Source organism: Pyrus communis, chromosome 3 (genome assembly GCF_041283825.1).
Source record: "Pyrus communis isolate YQ-2024b chromosome 3, ASM4128382v1, whole genome shotgun sequence".
NCBI lineage: Eukaryota > Viridiplantae > Streptophyta > Magnoliopsida > Rosales > Rosaceae > Pyrus > Pyrus communis.
This window is the reverse complement of record NC_142567.1, coordinates 17,214,598-17,239,604: the sequence shown is the minus strand read 5'-3', so window position 1 is coordinate 17,239,604 and position 25,007 is coordinate 17,214,598. Positions and strand designations below refer to the sequence as shown.

Below are 25,007 nucleotides of genomic sequence, written 5' to 3'. Positions count from 1 at the left end.
TAGACGTTAGATTTAATTTTGGGCCGTCAAATATTTTATTTACCATTAGATTTGATTTTATTTGATCACAATCGTTGGATTATAAGTAAAAAACAAAAAAAATGTTTGAAATATGACAGTTTGGTGGGTTCAACATTATTTAAGCCAAACTTAATTTTTGGGGGTGGGAGGGGGGTTTAAAGATTATATTGTAAGTGAGAGGTCTTATGTCACATCCCGGCCCGGGCCCCCACCATATCCCGGACTCGACTCCACCGTAGCACGATATTGTCCTCTTTGGGCCCCGATCACGCCCTCACAGTTTTGTTTCTGGGAACTCACATGAGAACTTCCCAGTGGGTCACCCATCCTGGGATTGCTCTTGCACGAACTCGCTTAACTTCGGAGTTCCTACGGAACCTGAAGACAGTGAGCTCCCAAAAGGCCTCGTGCTAGGTAGAGATGGGAATATACATATAAAGGTTACAGGATCCACTCCCTTGGGCGGTGTGGGATGTTACAATCTACCCCCCCTTAGGGGTCCGACGTCCTCGTTGGCACACTTTCGACCAGGGATTGGCTTTGATACCAAATTGTCACATCCTGGCCCGGGTCCCCACCACATCCTGGACTTGACTCCACCGTAGCACGATATTGTCCACTTTGGGCCCCGACCACATCCTCACAGTTTTGTTTCTGGAAACTCACATGACAACTTCCTAGTGGGTCACCCATCTTGGGATTGCTCTTGCTCAAACTCGCTTAATTTCAGAGTTCTTACGAAACCCGAAGCCAGTGAGCTCCCAAAAGGTGATAGGAGCATATTTATGCCACTTTGTTAGCTTGTTTCTTTGCATTTAGTGAGTTAGTTTCTATTTATTATAGTGATTTAGTGTATTTTCGTATTATTGTAGGTCCAACTGGTGAAAATGACAATAAAGGGCTAAATGGAGCATTTTGGAGCAGTTTTGGGCTTAGATTGGTTAGAATGCGTGTGGAGCATAATGGATGGACATTTTTGGAGTTTTACATGTGCTAAATATGTCCTACAATTTGGTGAATCAAATTTGGAAGCTTGGAAGACAAGGAATCAGCTGAAAAGAAGGAACCTTATCCAATCTTATCCAAACTAACCTTATCTAATCCTATCTTATCTCATCTTATCCAAACATTATCCCAATTTATCCAACATTATCTCACATTATTTCCAGCTGCAAAAGGAGTCCTTATCATGTTTTAACAATGCATATCTGATACTAAAAGTCCTGAAATCATGCAAACAATTTAATTCCTTTTCTCCTAGAATTGTGCCGTGCCCTATCCTTGTCTTCCAAGGATTGGTGCCGTGAGTCTACATATATATAAATCATTGTGTCGCAGCTTTGGCGGGGGATTTTCAGAGAACGAGTTTTAGAGAGAAAAATATAGAGAATAAACACATAGTGTTGCAGCTTGCAAGGAAGGAAAGCTTGGAGCCGTGCCTGCCATCCAAGGCCTTTGGATTGCTGGAGTGTTTCTAGGTGTATTATGTCTTTAGTTTTTAGTTCAATGTTTGTTTTAATTTGGTTTTCAGCTATGATAGACATGTGGAACTAATTTCGTTTTAGCTAGAGGTGAATTCAAAGCCATGAACATATGTGTGATAGGAATTGATTACATCCAGTTATTGTTTCATAAATCATGAATGCAATTTACTTATCTATTTGATTGATAACTTATTCTTGTATGTTGATTAAGGAGGCATACTTAGTTTGCATGCATGAATTTGATGCTAAAATATAAGGGAATTTCAGCTAATAGTTATGAACTTATATTTATAAGTAGTGGAAATCACTAGTCATGATTGTGTTAAGTAAATTCCTAGTAGGAGTATCATGCTTTTCATAGTAGTGAATGCCTTGTCAATGCTTATGATTTTCATAGAACTTAATGATCATTGATATGTATCTTTATCATGTAGTTCATATAGGGAACTTGATAAGAATAATTTGATTGCATCGCTAAGTCTAATTCAATGAATTTAGGAAAATCTGATGGTTAATTTGTGTAGTTCACGGTTAACTAGGGGCATTATCATTCATGGTTTATAGGAATAATAACTGGAAATCGATTTGTGTTGCATATATGTCATGTGTGGAGAATGACCCTCTAGCTAGCCTTTCACCCCCTTCATTCACCCCAATTTAGTACCACCCTTACTTTGTTTCTGTGCCTATTTAGTTTTAGTTTAAAATTCATCCAACCAAACCCCCTTTTAGTATTTCGTGTCAATTTACTTCAATTTTCGTCCAAAACACTCATTAGTGCTTGTTTTGTGTTATTTGAGTCAGTCTAGCTTAGTCTTGTGTATTTGAGTCTAGTTTTCAGTTTTTGAGTCAAGTTTGTGTAGATTAGCATCCCTCCTAATCCCCGGCCTAAAACGATATCTACTTACACATACTACAATTGTCTAAAAGAGGGTTTAATTTGTATGTTAGTTTTTACCACATCAAAAGGCCTTGTGCTAGGTAGAGATGAAAATATACATATAAGGCTTACATGATCCACTCCCATAGGCGATATGGGATGTTACATCTTATATTCAATTCTTACCAAAAGCGAATTAGAACCACATTATTGCTAGCCTATTGTGAGGTTTAGCCTACCCCTTCCCTTTAGTGTAGATAATATAGTTAGTTAAAAAAAAAAAAAAAAAAAAAGGTAAAAAAAAAGAAGCTTATATTTTAAGCTTTTATCCTATGGGTTGGAGATGGTCTTAGAATGATTTTTTACTCCCTTTCGATAGGACTTGCTAGTAAAAGATAAGTTACTTACTAACTAACGTAATTTCTAATGCATTGTGCCACCAGCCAACCATACATACACAATTACTGAAAATCATCTACCGCCAACCAATGGGTTGCCAAAAATTGGTTTACCTAAAACCTTTGGCTAGTCCGATTGGTAAATGGCACAACGAGCAAGAAGCAACTAATGTAATGTGAATTATATAATAGTTCACAAACTTTGTAAGCATGTATAGAATGTCATAATTTCATAAGGCAAGCAGCAACTAATATCATATATTCACAAATTATTATAATTTAATAACACTAATTAAACTACAATAATTCGAACCTTGTAAGCACCATTCATAAGACAACAAAAACAACTAAACTAACTTGAAAATATGGAATGGAAATCAAATGATTACTTCATGAGGCAACAGCAATGTCAGCAAGAATGGAAATCAAATCATTTTTGCAATCTGTTATGGGAGAGCAGGCCATCGGTGCGGTGGCTATTGGTTCGTCAATGAGAAGAGGAAAGCTGAGAACGACGTTGTGGTACGGGAGGTCGTGGAGGTTTTAATTTTCTAAACCGTAAAGGCTTAAGACTATTATTTGACTTTTGCATACAAAACAATACCTAAAATTGTTTTAAAAATATTTCAAATGTATATCGGTTAGTATGGTATGATATGGTATACCGCTAGTATAACAAAATCCAAACCAAAACCATACCATTAATGGATTAGTTCGGTTCCATGCCAACCGATTTTGAAGATATGCTGAAATACTACTATACAAATATGAGCCGACTGGTATATGGCTAAAAATCTTAGCCCTACACAGGATCATAACCTAGGAGCCAGCCACTAAATCCCAACCGTAGAAAAACCGCTTGTTGTGCGCAATCTCTCCACGCTGCTGCATTTAACTCGCGAGGACTGCCTTAATCTGGTCTTCAGAGCAGCTCCACTATGGGAAAGGCAGCCCCACGCTATTCACTATTTAATCCACCCAGTGAACAGTAATGGCCCTTAAAGAACAGTAACTGTCTTTTGCATCTCCACTCCTACACTAAATAGCCCTAGCAATAGATAATAAAATATTTGTATTTTTTTATTTATAAAATAATACAAAATAATTTAATTTATAATTTCAGATAAGATTTTTAATTGTTCTCATTGCGCCATGTGTCATTATCCGAAAAGACAATTATTGGTGATGGATTTCGATAAGATTTTTATCCAATGCCGTCCTGCCACGTGTCGTTACCTTTTCAGGATCGTTGAGAATAGATTTTCAATAAGATTTTTAACCAATCACATTGCGCCACGTGTCACAATCTGTTTACAATCTTTGGGGATAGATTTTGATCAGATTTTTAACGAATGGCAGCATGCCATATGACATTATCTACAACTTAATCCTTTCTAAATCCTCCATATAATCCACCATTCATCCTCAGAAATCTCACACCAATTTTCTGAAGATTTCTATCATTATTCATAGTTTCTACTTCCTTCTTCACCAAAATCAAAATCTGTATCATTATTCATAGTTTATGCTTCCTTCTTACAATGTCTTCTTCTTCAAGGATGATGTGGGAAATCGATCAGCAAGAGGAATAATCGTTTAACCAATCAGAAGGAATGTTCAATCTCCAGGTGGCCCAAAATGAGAGGGAAGAGGATGAAGAGCGTAGAAGGAGAGATGATGAAGCAAAAATGGGCAGAGCCTCAAATTCCCGTCGAGTCATCCAAGGTGTGGGTCAGATTTGCAGGCCCAGTTGTTTCAAAAACCTTGATAGAAGTAGGCAACGATGAGGTATGGAACTCTTGGACAATTATTTTGTCCATAATAGTGCATTCCCTGATACGTAATTTAGATGTTGCTTTAGAAATGGAACGACATTTGTTCAACAAAATCATGATTCTTACTTTGTGTAAAAGAATGATGCTTTTGGTGCTATGGGTCTCCTTCCTAAGCAAAAAGTTATTGCTGCTTTGCGGATGCTTATATATGGAGCATCTGCAGACCAAGTGGATGAGATAGCAAGGATGGGGAAATCAACCATTCTTGAGTCCCTGATGAGGTTTTGTGGAGCAATCGAATCTATCTACACCACAAAGTACCTCCGGAGACCTACTGACATGGACTTGCAAAGGCTTCTAAAGAAGGACAAGATGCGAGGTCTTCCTAGGATGATTCAAAGCATCGATCGTATGCACTAGACCTGGAAAAACTGTCCAAGTGCATGACAAGGCTCTTATGGGGATAGAAAATGAGCAAAAAATATCATTTTGGAGGCGGTGACATCTTTTGATACATGGATTTGCCACGAATTTTTTGGGGTTCCAGGAGCTCAAAATGACCTCAATGTTCTTGCCTAATCCCCAGTGTTCAACGATGTCTTGCAAGGAAAGGCACCAAAAGTCATGTACTGCGTCAACGGATATAAGTACGACGGGCTATACTACCTAGCAGATGGCATTTACCCAAGGTGGCATCGTTTGTCAAAACAGTGCCACGTCCGCGAAGTGCAAAGTAAAAACACTTTGCAAGCTGTCAAGAGGGGTGCAGGAAGGATGTGGAGCGTTGTTTTGGTATCCTCCAAGCGCGATGGGCGATTGTCAGGGATGCTACCAAAATGTTTGATGTAGAGTTGCTTCGGTCCATCATGATGACGTGCATCATTCTTCACAACATAATTATGGAAGATGAGTACGATTATGATGCCGTTGATGAATATGAGCCAGACACGATGAACAATTCCAGAACATAAATATATTATGCTCATGATGCCACCGAAGAACTCGTGCAACACGAGCCGTTAGAAAGGGATGGGCGTTACAATGAAAGGCTCATTCAACGATATACTGCACTTCAAAGGCCATATATGCACAATGTCTGGCAAATTGACTTGATAGAGCACTAGTGAGAATTGAAACAAGCCCAAGATACTTAAGTTCATTTAGTGTGTTTGTTTTTATTTGGTGTGTTTATTTAATTTTATTTGGTGTGTTTTTTTTTAGTTCATTTAGTGAGTTTTTTTTATTATTTGGAATGTTTATGTAATTTTATTTGGTGTGTTTTTTTTAGTTCACTTAGTGAGTTTTTTTTATTATTATTTGGTATGTTTATGTAATTTTATTTGGTGTGTTTATGTCATTTGAATAAAGATTCTCTTAAGTATAAATAAATTACCAAATTAAATAAATTTACTCTCACTTTAAATAAAGTACTAAATTTAATAAATTGGAAACAACATAAAGTACTCTATTCAATAAATAATAAATTACAACCCAAAGTGATTGGAAAATTATGGGCTCCGATTACAAAAAGTACTCTATTCATCATCACTTAACCAATTTGTGGTGCTAGGATGAACTTCTCTTGTCGTGCTAGGATCATCTCCTCTTGCTCTCGCTTCTCTTGCACGCCTCATTTGCACCACGTCTGCTTTCTCCGACTTCCAAAAATATTTAGAATTTGGAGACTTCCCTCCTAAAGGCGTGTTCATAATGTCACGATCTCGTTGAGCCATTCTTTCTTCTCTAACTTGTTCCCTTTCTTGCCTAAGTAGCTCTCTTTCTCTCTCATTAGCTTAAAATGTTCTCTTAACAGTTGCAGCTTTGGCCTCCTCTCTAGCCTTATCAGCCTCAAATTTCGCCATTTCCTGCGCCAAAGTCAATTCACCTTGACGAACAAGTTCTTCCTTATACTTTGCATAATCATTCTTGGAAGCACTCACTTTTTCTCTTTGAAGCCTTCTTACTTTGAGGCCTAATTGGATAACGGGTCGACCCTGATGCTTGTTCAAGGGGGGCATTTCAGGCATTTCTTCTGCATCATTTCATGAACATGCAAGGCATGATCTGGTGTAGAGTGTAGAGAGGTGCTGTTCATGAAAACTTTTGGACCTACAGGCACAACTCTGAATTTAGGACAATCTTTGACAATATTCCAACATTCCCACCGATTGAATGATTTGTTTTTGCTTTTGGTTTTGGCATTATACCAAGCTTGTGCTTGAAATTCTTACACAATGCGGGAGAATAAATAATTATAATGAAAGTATGTAACAAATAAATAATACAAACAAATAATTATAATGAAAGTAGGTAACAAATAAATAATACAAACAAATAATTATAATCAAAGTAGCTAACAAATAAATAATACAAACAAATCAGTAGTCATTTTGTTGGAAAAAAATTGGATTGAAACTTTGAGAGAAATATAGGAATATGGTTGAAAGTAGTTGAGAAAATATGAAATTGTGGTATAAGGTAAAAGATAATGAGAACGTATTTATAGAAAAATAAAATCATTTTTTTTTCAAATTTGTATTTTTCGGATTTTTTTTAATTTTTTAAATTTTTTATTCACCTAATTAATCTCTACCATTGGATTTAAAAAATTTTGAATTCCAACACTCTAGATTGTACCACATGGCACAATGGTAAGATTTTTGATGTTAAAAATTTTTTTTATTTACAAAGGCGAATAACGTGGACCGTTGATCTCAGATCCAACAGCTGATATTAAATAAGGTTTTTTTTTATATATATTTTTTACCGTTGGAAATCCAACGGTCCAGAAATTGTAGTCGTTGAAATCCAACGGACGTGGGGAAGCCACGTGGCCTCACCAATAGTAACATTTCAGAGTGCGCTGTGGGCCCCAAGCCTAATATTCTATCGAATGACGCGCGCCCACGTGCGCTTGAAGCCCACACTAGGCTTCATCACTCGGGCTCTTTGGCCCTGTTCCTGCACCTGTCCCTCGGGCTGGAGCACATGGTGGAAGTGCTCTCATGTGCAGCTACAACAAGCTGGGGCCTTCGTCCCACTTGCTTCCCTTATTCATCCAAGGCGCGAACGAGGGAGGTGGTTGTAGCAAACCCAAAGTTCCAACCCAAACACAAAATCCCATTTTTTTTGGGAACTATTATTAGTATTCCAAAAATCTCATTATACACTCCCTCACAAGTGTATTTTTCTTTCTAATTATAGAAAGTTTGGAGTGCCAAATGATATTTTTGGAGTGCTAATAACAATTTTTTTTTTTTTACACCCAAAGTACATTCCTTGAAAATGTTTTGGGCCCAAATTTTGGATTCTTTTTGTTTTCCTCCCTCTTAAATAAAGCCTAATTTGATCTACATAACGTTACTCTTTCAGAGCAATTTCAAAAGCAAAATCGTTATTATCTTTCCCCACTATCCACTGGTCGGATTGTTTACCTCAAATAACCAAGCCGCCTAGTACCTACTCTCCATATATATCAAGCCATGTGCTTTGTTGAGCCCAAAAATTCCACACCCCACTCAAGGAAAGTGGATGCTTAAAAACAGTAATATATTTTTTTTCTTTGAGAGGTTCAAAACACTTGTAGTGAGATTGAAGGCACAAAAGCTTCTTCAACCTTTTTTTTTTCTGTTTCTTTTTTATATTAGCTAGGTTGGCTGTCCTAGCGATCATGAATGAGACTTATATGACACAAATACAATGTCACAGTACCGTCTTATGTTAATAAAATAAAAATATGTGTGAGTGTATGTGAATGATGAACATAGCTATAGCCTGTCGTATGACTTTGGTTATATTATTGCACACAAACAGAAGATGTCTAGAGTTTATGCTGGAATTATTAACATGAAAACTCATTTCATAAGATATGCAATAAATTAAGGAGCTAATTATAAAATACGCCTATGAGGTGAGGTATTGGCATCACTTTCCTGTCAGAAATTTAACGGTTCAAACTATTTTTTTAGGCTGTTCAGGCCTCCATCTTTAAAAGTGATCCCAAACCTCGTACGAAGTGCATTTGTTCTTAATTCTAAATTATATGATAAAGAAACATTATTCCTACATAAAATTTAACTAGATTATAACAAATAACAAATTTTTACCTGTCACTTAGTATTATAGTTTAGTGATATTCCTCTTCATTTATAAGTGAGATGTTTTAGATTCGATTTTTACTAAATGCGAGTTTGAACTACATTATTGCTAGCCTATTATGAGGCTAAACTCATCCTCTTCTATTTAGTATAGATAATATCTCTTGTTCAAAAAAAAGAAAAAAACTATTCTACCTTGTGAAAAATTCAAGGAATAACAATTATAGCCATCGATTAATATCCTGTTTTTCTTTTGTATCCTATAAAGTCTATAATTCTTTTCTTTTGTTATTTCATGTGGAAGTTTTAAATTGTATGATTCCGGTTGGCTGACATGCCAGACACTGTCTCCAACCAAAATATATTACCATACACTATATACTATGTTGGTTATATAAATAGGCAAAGCATATTAAGCGATAGTTTAATATCAGTGCCTGATGCGAGAATTATACGCACACAAATTAAACCATCTTTTTGTCAATTGTAGTAAGTATGTAAGTAGGGATCGTTCTGGAATGGGGATTAGGAGGGATTGTTAATCACTTGGATTTGACTCAAAAACGTAAAAACGCAATATAAAACACTAAACTAGACTCAAAGAATGCAAAACTAAACTTTAAAACATTAAAACAAACCAAAAGACTCAAACAGTACCCAAAGCACTCGAAACTGCCTTAAAAACACTTTCTAGGCAGTTTTGAGCACCTTGAGTACTTGGGACGAATTTGGGAAACAAAATGAATCAAAACACTTATAAACACAAACTAAATGTATTTCTAACTAATCTAACACTTTAAAATAAATGGGGGATTGGTTTTGGATGAATTTAAACTAAATGCACAGATTCTAATTAAAACAGATTATAAAAACGAAATTGATAAAATAGAATGATGAAAAACTAGTTAGAGGGTTCCTTATCCACACATGAACATAAGCATATAATTTGACTCCCAGTTATGACTTCAACAAACGATGAATGACAATGCTCCAAGTTAATTAGGTTCGCTTAAACTAACTTTCAGAATTCCCTAGATTCATTGGATTGAATGGGATACGCATTACAACCAAATTATTCCTAATCAAAGTCCCTAACCATGGAATACGCATGATAGAGACATTCAACAAAGATCATTAAGTTCAACGGAAATCATAAACATCGACTATGCATTCATAACTATGGAATACGCATGTTAATCCAGCCTAGGGTTTACTAAACACAATCGTGACTAGCGATCTTTACTACTCATGAATATAAGTTCATAACGATTAGGTGAAATTCCCTTATATCCTAGCATCAAGTTTAGGCATGCAAATTAAGTGTCGACCCTCAACCCACATACATAAACAAGTTCTTAATCAAAACAGAAAAGTAAACCACGTCTAAAGTTCATGAATTCATAACTGGAGTAAATCAAATCATAACCAACATATGTCCATGGCTTCAAATTCGCCTCTAACTAAAAAGAAATTAGTTCCACATGTTTAACATATTTGAACAACAAGTTAAATTAAACATGAAAACAGAAACAAGAAAAGAAAGAACAAATTGATGGAAAGTTAGCTACGGGGTTCATCTCCACATATGTTATACTTGCATAATAAAAAGATTTCCAATTGCGTTTCAATAAACCATTAATTCTCAACACTCCAAGTTAATTAGATCCGCTTAAATTAACCTTCAAATCTTCCTAACGTTATTGAATTGGATGATTGCATACGACAACCCAAAACATTCCCCACAAGTCCCCTACATGATTGCATAATAGAGATACAAGCAAGAATCATTACGCTCTATGAAAATTATAAATGTTGACGAGGCATTCGTTACTATGGAATACGCATGAAACTGATGCCAAGAATTCGTTTAACGCGATTGTTTATAAGCAACCTCCACTACTTGTGAATATAAGTTCGTAACTATTAGGTGAAACTCACTTATATTCTAGCGTCATATTCATGCATAAAAATTAAGTGTGCACTCTCAATAAACATACATAAATAAGTTATCAATCAAATAGTTAAACGAATTGAATCCACAACTTATGAAACGCAATTAAAGTAATCAAATCAAAATGCAAGCATAAACATATATTTCGAATTCCCCCTAGCAAAGGGGGGTTTAGTTCCTCATGGTACAAAACAAAGAGAATCAAAGAAACACCTAAACATTCCAACAACTCAAACTTGAATTGTATGAACGTTTAGGCCCTCTTCTCTTCCATTCCTCATTCGTACAAAACAAAGAGTATTGAAATTAAACATTGAAATCAAAGAAACACCTAAACATTCCAACAACTCAAACTTGAATTGTATGAACGTTTAGGCCCTCTTATCTTCCTCTTCGTTGTAGCACAATGTCTAAGGATAGTTTGATGGTGTGAATGGTTTGGGGAGTGGTGGAGGAATGGAAGAGGAGTGGTGGAAATGGAAGGATGATGTTTGGATTGTAAGGGAGACTCACGGCACAAAGGGGGAAGTGTTTGTGGTATGTACAATGGATGAATTTCTGAAATGGAAGTGTGGGATGAATTGAGGTCTCCCATTGAATGGGAATGCAAGGGTTTTTATAGGAGGAATGGAGGTGTATATGGCTGTTTGTTTAAGCATGCATGTGGCTGGAATGTGGTGGAAAAACAGCTAGGAAAGTTGGTGGAAAGCTGGAAAGCATGTGGCAAGGTGTGTAGGTGCTGGAATTGCAAAGAAAACCCACGGCAAAGACTTGTTTGGGTGCATGTGATGATTTCTGTGGTGGGTTATGCATGGCAAGGCTGGAATGTGGTGTAATGATGAAGGAATAATGTCTTGGTGGCTGGAATGATGAAGTGGAATGCTGGAATTGCACAAGGGAAAAGCTGGAAAGGAAAGAGATAGCCACGACAATGGGTGTTTGGGGTTGGAAATGCATGTGTTTGCATGTGAATGCTGTTTGTGTGAAGTGTGTGTGAATGCATGTGGATTAAAGAGTGAATGGTGGCTGCAATGATGAAGACATGTGGCTGAAATGAAAGGGAAATGCAAAAGGGAAAAGCTGGAAATGGGAGTGAAGAGCACGACATTGAGTGTGGATGAGTTGGAAAAGCATGTGAATGCTAGGCAAAGTGCATGTGAATGATTTGTGGTGCAATGATGAAGAGAAGTTGCTGAAAATCTAAGGGGAAGGCACGGCAAAGAAGGATTTCAGGATGCATGTGTGTGTGAATGGTGGTTTTGCATGGCTTTGATGGGTTGTTTGATTGGGCTAGAGGTTTTGCATGGCTTTGATGGATTGTTTGATTGGGCTAGGCCCTTTGTTTTATGTCCAAAATGCATACAAGGCCTTCAAATTCGTCCAACACTTTGGCTCCAAGCATAAGCTTTCCATTCTAAGCCCAATCTTGCTCCAAAATGCTCCGACATGCACCTTTTTGCCTCCTTAGCCATATTAACCTAGAAACACACGAAAATGGCATAAAGGACTAAAATAACTAAAGAAACACAACGTAAATTGATAGGAGCATATTTATGCGTCTTAGTTAGCTAGTTCTTATGCATTTTTGTTATGTTTTCTTCGTTAAAATAGTCTTTTAAGCTACTTTCATGTGTTTTCAGGTTTAAAGGACATATTACATGAAATGATGCAATTTGGAGCTTTTGGAGCAAAAACTGAGCTGGAATGTGGTGTATGTAAATGGAGCACGAGGAATGGACGAGGTTGAAGGTAAAAGGAGCTTAAGAAATGAAGAAATGAAAGTGAAGAGCAAAGAAGTCGGAATTGGCAACCAAAGTTTCTAAAGTTGGAAGTTTCTATTCTTGGAGGTTTCCATTATCGTGAGTTTCTATTCTTGGCTTTGGGCTTTTAGATGACCTAAACCCTAAGCCCATGCCGCACCTAAACCCTAATCCTAGCCCACTTAATCAGCCGCACCCTAGGGCCTAATCATTTAATTTCTGCCAAGTTAAACCCTAATCCATCTACCCTAAGCCCATGCCGCACCTAATGTTCTAGAAACCCTATTTTCTGGTGGATTTCCAACCCTTGCCGCACCCAAACCCTAGCCCATTTGTCTAACCTGATTTCTTTAGGGTTTGGCTGCCTATATATATATGTTTTACCACCTTGCCGCAGATATAACCCTCTCCACAAATCAGAAATTCGTCAAAATATATTCAGCCCCCTTGCTGCAGCCTTCCTCCACCAATCTACCATATTTTCACACTTTGCCGCAACCCCCATGTCCCATAAACACTACCATATCATTCCTTACCTACTCATCCATCCAAATAAGCCCTAGAACCTGTCCTAGTTCTTGTGCCGCAGACAAGAGGAGGAGAAAAAGCTTGGGACGTTCATGCCATTCTATTGAGGATTGCTGGAACGTTTTAGGTGTTGTCTTTCCGTTGAATTCCATGCTTAATTTTGATATTCTTTGTGTTGTGAGTATGAGGAACTAAACCCCCTTGGTTAGGGGGGAATTCGAAACCATGTACATGCTTGCAATATGATTTGATTACATTCAGTTGTTATTTCATAAGTTGTGGATTCAATTCGTTCATCTATTTGATTGATAACTTATTTGTGTATGTTGATTGAGAGTGCACGCTTAGTTTTCATGCATGAATATGATGCTAGATTATGAGGGAGTTTCACCTAATAGTTACAATCTTATAATCACAAGTAGTGAAGGTCGCTTGAAAACGATCGCGTCGAATGAATTCTTAGCATAAGTTTCATGCAATTCATAGTAACGAATGCTTCGTCAATGCTTATGTTTTTCATAGAACTTAATGATTCTTGCTTGTATCTCTATTATGCAATTCATGTAGGGAACTTGTAGGGAATGTTTTAGGTTGTCGTATGCAATCATCCAACTTAATAACTTGTGGAAAAACTGAGGGTTAATTAGTGCAATTCACGGTTAATCTGGGGTGTTGAGTATTTATAATTTATTGGAAGAACAACTGAAAATCGTTTTATTTGCAAGTGTGACATGTGTGGAGAAGAACCTCCTAACTAGCCTTTTATCCATCCTTTGTATCCAAAAACATTCTACAATCTGTTTAGTTTAAAGTTTCTGTTTTATGTTAAATTTTCGTCCAAAAAAAATCCCCTTTAATTTGAAGTCTTAGATTAGTTAGAAAGTGTTTTGATTTGTGTTTCTAAGTATTTTGATTCAAGTTTTCACCCAATTTCGTCCAAATTAGTGTAGGTGCTCAAAACTGCCCAGAAAGTGGTTTTTAGGCAGTTTTGAGTCTTCTAGTTGCTGTTTTGGGTTTTAGGTTTGTTTAAGTGTTTTAACTTTTAGTTTTGCATTCTTTGAGTCGAGTTTAGTGTTTTAAACCTTGTTTTTGAGTTTTTAAGTCAGTTTCCAAGTGTTTAGCAATCCCTCCTAATCCCCGGTTTAGAACGATCCCTACTTGCATCTTTACTACAATTGTCACAAGAGGGTTTTAATTTGTGTGCTTAATTATTTTCGCATCAAATTTTTGGCGCCGTTGCCGGGGATTAGCAACTTTGCTAATCCCTTAGATTGTTATTTTCGTTTTTCTTATTAGATGAGATTCTTATGTTATTTTGTTTCTTGTTTTAGGTACTTGTTTATGACTCGAAGTTCTAATCCGGTTCACGAACATATTTTAGACTTTGACGACGATTTTGAGCGTGAGTTGAGACGTAAGAGGAAGAACCCGGAACCTAGTGAATCAAGTGCAAGTTCCGAGTCCGTCTCTGAATTTGAAGAAGAAGAGGAGGAAGCCACGACAGGGATATTTGAAGAAGTCCAAGGCATGGCGGTGGACAACCGTACACTCAAGGAGCTTGCAGCTTCGGGATTGGGTAATGCCGCACCCTTGTGCATTCAATACCCCACGGCTGCCCAAGGTAAGACGGATGAGTTTGAATTAAAGTCAAGTTTGCTTCATCATATTCCTAAATACCATGGCTTGTCCATGGAAGATCCTAACAAACATTTGAAAGAATTTGAAGTAGTTTGCTCTAGTATGACTTCCGTCACTGTTGACGGAAATATCTTGAAGATGAAGGCTTTTCCATTCTCTTTGATGGATAAAGCCAAAGATTGGTTATATGAGTTAGCTCCCGGCACTGTCACTTCTTGGGAGAGTATGAAGAGAGCGTACTTGGAGAAGTTCTTTCCAACTTCTCGCATCATCCTCCTACGCAAAAAAGATAAGCGGAATCCAGCAAGAAGAAGGTGAGTCTTTTCCTACGTATTATGAACGATTTAAATCACTTGTTGCTTCTTGTCCACAACATCAGATGAAGGAGGAGTTGCTCTTGCAATATTTCTACGAGGGTCTCCTACCTCTAGAACGTCAAATGCTTGATGCTTCGGCGGGGGGAGCATTGGTGGACAAGACGCCCAGGGATGCCAAGGTCTTGATCGCTAACCGAGCATTGAACGCTCAACAATACGAAGGCGTTGGACAGAGGAGTACCCCACGGCAACACCAAGTCAATAAGGTAAGTGCCATAACCGAACTTCAAAATCAAATGGCTAACCTTACTACGTTGATTTCTCAGGTGGTGGAAGGTCCAAAAGTTAAAACCGTAGCTTCTTGTGGCGTATGCTCCATGCAAGGACACCCTACGGACAAGTGCCCACAATTAATCGAGAATGGAGGGTGGGAGACACTCAATGCCGTGGGATATGGCAACCAATACCAATCACGTGGTGATCCGTTCTCTAATACTTACAATCCCGGTTGGCGTGATCATCCGAATTTCAAATGGCGAGACCCCCAACAAGGTCAACAACAAAGCGGATTTAGGCAACAACCCCCGGGTTTCTATCAAAAACCGTTGGCACCACCACAAGCCCAAGCACAACCTGCCCAAAGCAATGTAGGTAATTCAAGTGATAATGATAAGATTTTTCAATTACTTACTACTTTGACGCAGGAAGTCCAAACTCAAAACAAAGAGAGGCAAATCCAAGACAAGAGGGTGGACAACTTGGAGAAGCAAGTGGGACAGATTGCCGAGTTCATGGGGCAATTTCGTGAGCAAGGAAGGTTGCCTAGCTCAACGGTGGTCAATCCGAAAGGTGGATTCGAATCTGCAAAAGCTATGCATTTGCGAAGTGGAAAGCAAGTCGGATCTGACCTCAAACCATCCAAATCACGTTCCAACGAGGAGGACGAGTTGAGAATTGAAGAGGAGGAGCAAAGGCCACTCACGGCCAAGGTGGAACCAAATGTGCCGCAAGTTCCAAGTGATCCTAAACCGTCCAATTCACCCAATAAAGGTAAAAACGTGTCAAGTTCAGTTCCTACTAATGCTTTTCCTTTGAATGTTCCTTTTCCTAGTAGATTTAAGTAAACAAAAAAAGAGGAAGCAGAAAAGGACATTCTCGAGACGTTTCGCAAAGTTCAAGTCAACATACCTTTGTTAGATGCAATCAAGCAAGTCCCGAGGTACGCCAAGTTTCTCAAGGAGCTTTGCACCACAAGGAAGAGGATGGCGACCAAAGAAGTAGTAAAGGTAGGTGAAAATGTCTCCGCCATCTTGCAACGCAAACTACCTCCCAAATGCAAGGATCCAGGTAGCTTTACCATTCCTTGTGTCATTGGGAATACTAGATTTGAATCTGCCATGCTTGATTTAGGTGCTTCTATAAATGTTATGCCATATTCCATTTATGCATCTATGAACTTAGGAGCATTGAAAAATGATGGGGTAATAATACAATTGGCCGATAGATCTAACGCCTACCCAAAGGGAGTTTTGGAAGATGTTCTTGTGCAGGTTAATCATTTGGTCTTCCCGGCGGATTTCTATGTCCTCGAAATGGATGAATCGGACCATGCTCCTTTGCTGCCCATTCTACTTGGAAGGCCATTCATGAAGACGGCCCGGACGAAGATTGACGTGTATAGTGGAACTTTGTCCATGGAATTCGATGGGGAAGTTGTTAATTTTAATCTTTCTGATTCCATTAAATACCCTAGTGAGGACCATTCATGCTTTTCTATTGATATAATTGACTCTTTGGCGCAGGGATATCTCGACGATTTGAATGACGATGCGCTTGAAAAAGTCATTACACGAGGCATGGAACTCAAAACAAAGGGGGCAGATTGCATGCATGCCCATGGCATACAAGAGTCATCCTATGCCGTGCCCCCTAGTGAGGAATTACTTGAAGTTGTGGCTGCCCTTGAGTCCTCACCTAAGCTTGATGGTAAGTATACTAACCGTGAGTCCATTCCCATTTCGACTAACAAATTGCTTCCATCTATAGTTCAGGCACCTACCCTTGATCTCAAACCATTACCGGGCCATTTGAAGTACATTTTCTTGGGGGAAAAGGAGACATTACTGGCCATCATTTCTTCATCACTCAAGGCACAAGAAGAGGAGAAACTAGTGCGTGTTTTGAAGGAATTCAAATCTGCCCTAGGTTGGACATTGGCCGATATCAAAGGTATTAGTCCCGCCACATGCATGCATCATATATTTCTTGAGGAGGGGGCCAAACCAACTAGAGAGGCTCAGCGCCGTCTTAACCCTCCGATGATGGAAGTTGTGAAGAAGGAGATAATCAAGCTGTTAGATTGTGGAGTTATCTATCCTATCTCGGATAGTAAGTGGGTTTCGCCTATCCAATGCGTGCCGAAGAAATCTGGAGTGACGGTTGTGGAGAACGCAGAGAATGAGCTAGTGCCCACTCGAGTCCAAACCGGTTGGCGCGTATGCACTGATTATAGGAAGATAAACGCCACCACGAGGAAGGACCACTTCCCATTGTCGTTCCTAGATCAAATGTTGGAAAGGTTAGCGGGTCATTCATTTTATTGTTTTCTTGATGGATACTCTGGTTATAATCAAATTGTTATTGCCCCGGATGATCAAGAAAAGACCACTTTTACATGCCCCTTTGGTACATTTGCTTATCGTCGCATGCCACTTGGTTTATGTAATGCACCTGCTACATTTCAAAGATGCATGATGAGCATATTTTCAGATTATGTTGAGAAAATTATTGAGGTTTTTATGGATGATTTCAGTGTGTTTGGTAATTCATTTTACGGTTGTTTGAGTAATCTTAGTTTGATTTTGAACCGTTGTGTTGAAACAAATCTTGTGCTTAATTGGGAAAAATGTCACTTCATGGTTAAACAAGGTATTGTTTTAGGACATATTATTTCTGAAAAAGGCATTGAAGTAGATAAATCTAAGGTAGACCTTGTTCGTCACTTACCCGCTCCAACTTCGGTTAGAGAGGTTCGTTCGTTTCTTGGTCATGCAGGTTTTTATAGGCGGTTCATAAAGGATTTCTCGAAGATTGCACAGCCACTATGTCGATTACTGCAAAAAGAGGTGGCGTTTGAGTTTGATGATGCATGTTCCACGGCATTCAAGCACCTCAAGGAGGCTCTCACGTCGGCTCCCATTATCACACCTCCAGATTGGAGCCTTCCATTCGAGTTGATGTGCGATGCTTCGGACTATGCGATTGGTGCTGTTTTGGGGCAGCGAAAGGACAAACAACCTCATTTTATTTATTATGCTTCTAGAACATTAAATGATGCTCAATTAAATTACTCAACAACTGAAAAAGAATTACTTGCTGTGGTATTTGCATTAGATAAGTTTCGATCATACTTACTTGGGACTAAAGTCATTATTTTTACTGATCATGCAGCTCTCAAGTATTTGCTCACAAAAAAAGAGGCCAAGCCTAGACTAATTCGATGGCTGTTGCTTCTACAAGAGTTTGACATTGAGATTCGGGATAAGAAGGGCGTGGAGAATGTGGTGGCTGACCACCTAAGCCGCATGGTGCATAATGAGGAGTCCCTACCCATTGCAGAGACATTCCCCGATGAACAATTGCTGTCCATAAAGGTTAGTACACCGTGGTATGCTGATATAGTTAATTTTTTGGTGTCAAAACGTATTCCAAGTGAGTTCAATAGGCACCAACGTGACAAACTTAGGCATGATGCACGGTTTTATGTGTGGGATGATCCATACTTATGGAAATTTTGTCCCGATCAGATTATACGTCGTTGTGTGCATGATTCTGAATGTCATTCAATTTTGAGTTTTTGTCATACATATGCATGTGGAGGGCACTTTGGCACACAACGCACAGCCCTCAAAGTGTTACAATGTGGATTTTATTGGCCTAGTATTTTTAAGGATGCTAGAACGTTTTGCTTAACATGTGATAAATGCCAAAGAATGGGTGGAATTAGTGCAAGGGACCAAATGCCGCAGGTTTCTATCCTAAATGTTGAAATTTTTGATGTTTGGGGTATTGATTTTATGGGTCCCTTCCCTTCATCGTATGGTTTCATGTATATTTTGCTTGCGGTTGATTATGTGTCAAAATGGGTGGAAGCCAAGGCCACCCGGACTAATGATTCTAAAGTGGTTGCAGATTTTATTAGAACTAACATTTTTGCAAGGTTTGGAATGCCACGAGTGATCATTAGTGATGGAGGGTCACACTTTTGCAATCGGACCATTGAAGCGTTATTGAGGAAATACCATGTCACCCATAAGGTTTCTACACCTTACCATCCTCAAACGAATGGCCAAGCCGAGGTGTCCAACCGAGAGATCAAGCAAATACTTGAGAAGACCGTTGGGCCAACAAGGAAGGATTGGAGCTTACGGTTAGATGATGCACTTTGGGCGTATCGTACGGCGTACAAAACCCCCATTGGGATGTCTCACTTTCGACTTGTCTATGGCAAGGTGTGCCATCTTCCCGTTGAATTGGAGCACAAAGCACTTTGGGCCATCAAGAAGTTTAACATGAACCTCGATGAAGCGGGAAGTCAAAGGAGATGGCAATTAAATGAGCTTGATGAGATAAGGCATGAGGCGTACGATAATGCAAGCATTTACAAGCAAAAGACCAAAGCTTTCCATGATAACATGATCCGTGGGAAATCATTTTCAATTGGGCAGAAAGTGTTATTGTTCAATTCCCGATTACGTTTGTTTCCCGGTAAGTTACGTTCTAAGTGGATTGGACCATTTGTTATTACTAATGTTTTTGTTCATGGTGCAGTCCAAATCCAAAGCTTGAAAACGGGACATGAATTCAAGGTGAACGGGCATCGTTTGAAGCCCTATTATGACACCTTTGTGGAGCATGTCGTGGATGACATACCCTTGGAAGCCGTGGGCCTTAGTAAGGAGTGAATGAGGTCTTCGTCCGGCTGTACGACGTAAAAGCAAGCGCTACTTGGGAGGCAACCCATGCATTCAACAAAGGAAGACCTAGAAAGCACTCCAATTCCAGATTTGCGTTCCTAAACCCTTCTCTTTGTTGATTCTTTCTAATCTGCCTATTTAGTTGTTTTACTTGCTGTTTGTGTGTTTCTTTGTGTGATTCTATGCTTAAAACATTGAGGACAATGTTTGATTTAAGTGTGGGGGGGGTAACTAAGTGTTTTTCATGCAAATTCGTGGGATTTTATCACCCATTATTTCAAAACTTGTTCCTTGCTGTTTTTAAGTGTTTTTAAGCAGTTTTGGTGTGTTTTAGTATGTTTTGAAGTAAAAATCCGAAAATCAAAGAAAAATTTGAAAAATTTGTTTTAAAAAACCCAAAAAAGAGTTATTTTTGTGTGTTTGTTTGTGTCTTAGGGTACCTTCCAACACAATGATGAGGATTTGGTTTTTAAATACATGGCTGTTAAAGAGAGTGATTAACATGGATGAAAGTTTGATTTACTCTATGTTTATGCTTGGTTGTGGTTATAACTTATGAATTCACATGCAATCATAAAAGAAAAAAATCAGTTTTTGTAACATGCTTGAAGGAAGGAACTCAAATTAACGCTACAACCTTGTGAGACTTGAACCTAAACGTTTATTTGGAGAGTTAAAATCTGTGCATTCTTTGTTTTCTAAAGTCGTTGCATGATCTCATTATTCGTTGCTTGGTTGCTACTTAGAAGGTGTTTCATCATTTAGTTCCAAATACTAGAACTCATGCCAATTTCATTCAAAACATGTTATTGAATTGCATAACACATATTCAAGATGAAGTTAGTAGTGACCACCATAGCCAAATTGCCATATTTCCCTATTTCATTTGTTTGTAGGATTTAACCCCGTTGAGCCTTGTGTAGCCTACTTTCTTTGTTAACCCACAATTATCCTCACCTAGCCTAGAGTAGGACCACCCATACCTTTGTTCTTGAAGCATAGTAAAAGCATAACTCAAAGATGAATTCCTTTTGATCATTGCATTGTAGAAAACAAGTGTGGGGGAAGGATTCTTGATATATGGGTGTGCCAAAGTCTTGAATGAGGCACGGCAAAGAAAAGAAAAAAAAAAAAAAAAAAAAAGAGAGAAAGAAAAGAAAAAAAAAAGAAAAAGTTGAAAAGTTGAGAAAAAGAGTTCCAAAGTATTGTTTGTTGAAGTAAGGGTCCAAAACAATGAATTCGGCCCTAAGGAGTTGTCTAAGTCTTTCCCTTGTGTTTTAAAGTTAATTTCTGCAATCTAAGTGAATTCTAAGTCTCAATTTCATTGCTTTGCTTACTATTGCTTGAAGAACGTTTGTTTTCCCTATCCTCTCCTTGTTAACCAACACCCCAAGCCCCATTACAACCCTTAACTTCTATCTTGAGTGTTATGTGTGTCAATTTGTGGAGTTTGAATTTGGTATGAGCATATGGTGTCACTGGTTCTCGCATCTAAGTAGTAGCATTCCATTCATGAGATCATATCTAAACATGCTTCTTAACTCTAGAAATTGCATTCGTTGTGAAACATATATGTGAGCATTCGTTTTCATATCTACATCAATCTTCTCACATATGACTAGTATAGGGTGTGGAGTTAGAAAATCTGAGTGAAAATAGAGTGTATATCTTGTAAGGAATTGAGGGAATTCTCTAAGGCATGTTACTACATTCAAAGCATTGTTTTAATTGATTACTTGTGAACAAGTGAGTAGTGGCTTTAATTAAGTATGTGCTTGTGTAAAGAGGACTCAAATCTGTGGGGATAACGATCTTTAACATGTCATGTGCATTGGAAATCCCTGAGGCAAACGTTGGAAGGTTTAGATTTTGTTTTGGTTAGTTTGTTTCGTTTTGTTTTCTTTCTTTTGTTTGTTTTGCTCGAGGACTAGCAAAAGCTAAGTGTGGGGGAATTTGATAGGAGCATATTTATGCGTCTTAGTTAGCTAGTTCTTATGCATTTTTGTTATGTTTTCTTCGTTAAAATAGTCTTTTAAGCTACTTTCATGTGTTTTCAGGTTTAAAGGACATATTACATGAAATGATGCAATTTGGAGCTTTTGGAGCAAAAACTGAGCTGGAATGTGGTGTATGTAAATGGAGCACGAGGAATGGACGAGGTTGAAGGTAAAAGGAGCTTAAGAAATGAAGAAATGAAAGTGAAGAGCAAAGAAGTCGGAATTGGCAACCAAAGTTTCTAAAGTTGGAAGTTTCTATTCTTGGAGGTTTCCATTATCGTGAGTTTCTATTCTTGGCTTTGGGCTTTTAGATGACCTAAACCCTAAGCCCATGCCGCACCTAAACCCTAATCCTAGCCCACTTAATCAGCCGCACCCTAGGGCCTAATCATTTAATTTCTGCCAAGTTAAACCCTAATCCATCTACCCTAAGCCCATGCCGCACCTAATGTTCTAGAAACCCTATTTTCTGGTGGATTTCCAACCCTTGCCGCACCCAAACCTTAGCCCATTTGTCTAACCTGATTTCTTTAGGGTTTGGCTGCCTATATATATATGTTTTACCACCTTGCCGCAGATATAACCCTCTCCACAAATCAGAAATTCGTCAAAATATATTCAGCCCCCTTGCCGCAGCCTTCCTCCACCAATCTACCATATTTTCACACTTTGCCGCAACCCCCATGTCCCATAAACACTACCATATCATTCCTTACCTACTCATCCATCCAAATAAGCCCTAGAACCTGTCCTAGTTCTTGTGCCGCAGATAAGAGGAGGAGAAAAAGCTTGGGACGTTCATGCCATTCTATTGAGGATTGCTGGAACGTTTTAGGTGTTGTCTTTCCGTTGAATTCCATGCTTAATTTTGATATTCTTTGTGTTGTGAGTATGAGGAACTAAACCCCCTTGGTTAGGGGGGAATTCGAAACCATGTACATGCTTGCAATATGATTTGATTACATTCAGTTGTTATTTCATAAGTTGTGGATTCAATTCGTTCATCTATTTGATTGATAACTTATTTGTGTATGTTGATTGAGAGTGCACGCTTAGTTTTCATGCATGAATATGATGCTAGATTATGAGGGAGTTTCACCTAATAGTTACAATCTTATAATCACAAGTAGTGAAGGTCGCTTGAAAACGATCGCGTCGAATGAATTCTTAGCATAAGTTTCATGCAATTCATAGTAACGAATGCTTCGTCAATGCTTATGTTTTTCATAGAACTTAATGATTCTTGCTTGTATCTCTATTATGCAATTCATGTAGGGAACTTGTAGGGAATGTTTTAGGTTGTCGTATGCAATCATCCAACTTAATAACTTGTGGAAAAACTGAGGGTTAATTAGTGCAATTCACGGTTAATCTGGGGTGTTGAGTATTTATAATTTATTGGAAGAACAACTGAAAATCGTTTTATTTGCAAGTGTGACATGTGTGGAGAAGAACCTCCTAACTAGCCTTTTATCCATCCTTTGTATCCAAAAACATTCTACAATCTGTTTAGTTTAAAGTTTCTGTTTTATGTTAAATTTTCGTCCAAAAAAAATCCCCTTTAATTTGAAGTCTTAGATTAGTTAGAAAGTGTTTTGATTTGTGTTTCTAAGTATTTTGATTCAAGTTTTCACCCAATTTCGTCCAAATTAGTGTAGGTGCTCAAAACTGCCCAGAAAGTGGTTTTTAGGCAGTTTTGAGTCTTCTAGTTGCTGTTTTGGGTTTTAGGTTTGTTTAAGTGTTTTAACTTTTAGTTTTGCATTCTTTGAGTCGAGTTTAGTGTTTTAAACCTTGTTTTTGAGTTTTTAAGTCAGTTTCCAAGTGTTTAGCAATCCCTCCTAATCCCCGGTTTAGAACGATCCCTACTTGCATCTTTACTACAATTGTCACAAGAGGGTTTTAATTTGTGTGCTTAATTATTTTCGCATCATAAATGCACGAGAACAAGCCAATTAAGTCGCATAAATATGCTCCTATCAGTGCCTCACAAGGCAATTAGGCCTTTTGGGCAGCAGCTACATGCATATGTTTGAGTCAAATATATAGGTTTTGATGATGCCTTTTTATTTATTTATTTATTTATTTTTTAACCATTGATATAGCCCAATCATACTTTGCATTTTTAGGGCTTGTTTGATGTCGAAAATTAACTTGACTTGCACAATTAATTCACTAAATTCAATGAATGTTGATAGAAATATGGATGTTAACATACATATTTCGTCCAAGCGAAAGTAAAAAATGAAGTATTTATGAAGAAAACATGTCTCTCTCAATCCTATTATGTTTGTACGGGTTAAGAGGGATAGAATTTCTTCATGATTTTTCCATCTTCGATCTTTACTTGGACAAAATATACAAGTTGAAATCCACATTTTCATTTTCATTGAATTTAGAGCCAAAACAATCCTAACCATGAAATGAGATCTCATGATTTAAGATAACAGTTCAATCTTTATTATTTTATATGTTGAAAAAAACATATATCTATATATCTATTTTTTTGTGTTTTCCTTGGAAAAGTTTATTAGAATGCCAGAAGGATTAATAATATATAAATTTGTGATTTTAATAATACTTATTTTCCCTAATTCATAAAATACATATTTTCCCTAAATTTGTGACTTTATTAATACTTATTTTTAGTGTATGTTTATTTAGGAGGAATGAATTTGTAAGAAATAAGGTAGTAGTCTCATTGTTTTGTTTAAAAAATGTGACTGTCATTCATGTTTTTAACTTAAAAATCAAGAAATATAAATAAATAAATACATTAAGTGCCTCATACCTTTTTATAACTGAAAAATAAAAGTATAAGATTACTATGTAGAAGTTATTTATCCTATACGGGCAATCTTTAATAATACGAAGATGATCATGTTAGAAAAAAAAGCTACAAGTATACAAAAAGAGAAATGTTATGGAATTTTTTTTTAAAGTGAGACATTTTATAGACTTTTTATCACCTTATATTTTGACACAATATTTTAAAATCTTGACATTAAGATTAACATTAAACTGTAATTTGACAGAGAATCGATAGATAATCCCACTTAAAGACTTTTTATCACCTTATATTTTGACACAACATTTTAAAATCTTGACATTAAGATTAACATTAAACTATAATTTGATAGAGAATCGATAGATAATCCCACTTAAAAAAAATCTCTTTTTCTTATGAA

General features: G+C 37.6%; 1 pseudogene; it reads right to left on the bottom strand.

Annotated features, from left to right (window-relative positions):
- Positions 1 to 6,093: 6,093 nt before the first annotated feature.
- On the bottom strand, positions 6,094 to 7,565 carry LOC148698055 (uncharacterized; annotated as a pseudogene).
- Between the last annotated feature and the right edge of the window lie 17,442 nt (positions 7,566 to 25,007).